At 41.7% G+C, this 1743-nt stretch overlaps 1 pseudogene; it reads left to right on the top strand.

The window, feature by feature from the left end:
- The first annotated feature begins 328 nt into the window (after positions 1 to 328).
- Positions 329 to 591, top strand: LOC105983427 (annotated as a pseudogene).
- Positions 592 to 1743: the final 1152 nt, after the last annotated feature.

Below are 1743 nucleotides of genomic sequence, written 5' to 3'. Positions count from 1 at the left end.
TTCAATCTGACCTTCTCCATTTAAACTCTATCTGCCGTCTCCAGCAGGGAAATTCAGGGCTTGTGCTACAAGATGTGCCATGATGCTTTTGGATAGCTGTAGTCTCAAAGGCTTCGCTTAGATCTACCTAAATGAACACAATGACCTAAAGTCTGGAAGAAGAGCCAGAAATGTGTGCATTTAGTCCTAGACCAAGGTCTGTCCTAGAAAATCCTAGAGAAACAAACCTCTTGGAGATGACCATGATTTATCTCTGCTCTGGGCTATGATACTTTTCCTGTAAGAAACTTGGCCCAGCTCTCTGGGCCTGGACCTGAGTTGTGGCAATATGGCCAAACTCACCAAGAAGGTTGGCATTGTTGGTAAATATGGGACCTGCTATGGTGCCTCTCTCCAGAAGATGGGGAAAAATATTGAAATCTGCCAGCATGCCAAGTACACAGGCAAGACCCAGATGAAGAGGCAAGCTGTGGGCATCTGGCCACAGCTTGCAGGAAAACAGTGGCTGATGGTACCCAGACCTACAACCTCACTTCTGCTGTTACAGTCGAGTCTGCCATTAGAAGACTGAAGAACTCAAAAAACCAGTAGAATCTCTACCATTTGATATATCCCTAGCCTATCATAAATGGGTTAATTTAGATAACAAAACAAACAAACTTGGCCCAGTTTCTTTAATCCTCACTCTAGCTATCACATGAGTGATAAACACCGGTCCTATGCTAGGTTCAAAACCACCTCTGTTCTCTGCTTTGTACCTGGATCCGTTTCTGAGTAAAATAAGTATCCTGTTGCTTTTTCTTCCATAAATGAGACAATTCCCTATGAATCAGGGCCTTCTCCATTCAGATAGCTTCTCTGAGGTATAGATTTATTCCTCTATGACAAATACATCAGTTCTATATAATGTCTGCTCTATTGTACTTTCTTCCTTTAAGGGAAGCTTATTAAACTATAGATTGCTGGCCAGGCGATATATGAATTGTTTTTGGTCAAATTCCAGTCCTTAGTTTAATCATCTGTCTGGACTTCAGGGGAAGGCCATGTGGGATTAAACAGGACAGCCTGTTATTGCTGCTTTGAAGGCAGCAAGCTTAAGCAGCACCCAGGGACTAATCTAAGGTCTCATTTTGGATAAATAAATATAGTAAACTTAATCAAGCAGCATGTACCTAAAGCACTTTTATAACTCTCTCTGTCTCTCTCTCTGTCTCGCTCTCTCTGACTAGACAGTAAACAGCATAGAATCACATAGTTTAATAGTAACTTTTCAAATTAGTAAAAAGAAATGCCATAGTAAATCTAAAAAGCTGTGAAGAGAACTTGGAAAGTCAGGAGGGGACTTGAATGAATCAAAGGTTTGACTAAGTCAACTTATGAGTAAGCCAAGTTGTGAGTAAGCAGAAGCAGCGCTGCAAAAAGCACACAAAGTGGAGATGACAGGAAAGCCAGGCAGCAGTAGTAGTGAGTGCTAGGCACAAAGGGAGAGGCTGAGTCATGTAAGCAGAAAAATTCACCAAATCCTTTGGCCAAGGTCTTAGAGATGCTTTGAATTCACAGCCACCCTCCTTTTCGTGTTCTTCCTGACTCTGATTGCTCATCTTTCCCCAGGGTTCCATGAAAATGAATCGTTATAACAAACCACTTCTTATTAAATGTAACTTGAATGAATTGCCACTTCTCAGTAGACTTGGCTTTGGAAAGGCTTGGGAACAGCATATGAACCCCAGTGAATCCAATTCT

Source organism: Dipodomys ordii, unplaced genomic scaffold (genome assembly GCF_000151885.1).
Source record: "Dipodomys ordii isolate 6190 unplaced genomic scaffold, Dord_2.0 Scaffold19, whole genome shotgun sequence".
Taxonomy (NCBI): domain Eukaryota; kingdom Metazoa; phylum Chordata; class Mammalia; order Rodentia; family Heteromyidae; genus Dipodomys; species Dipodomys ordii.
The sequence above is the reverse complement of the archived record's forward strand: the minus strand, read 5'-3'. Positions and strand labels throughout refer to the sequence as shown.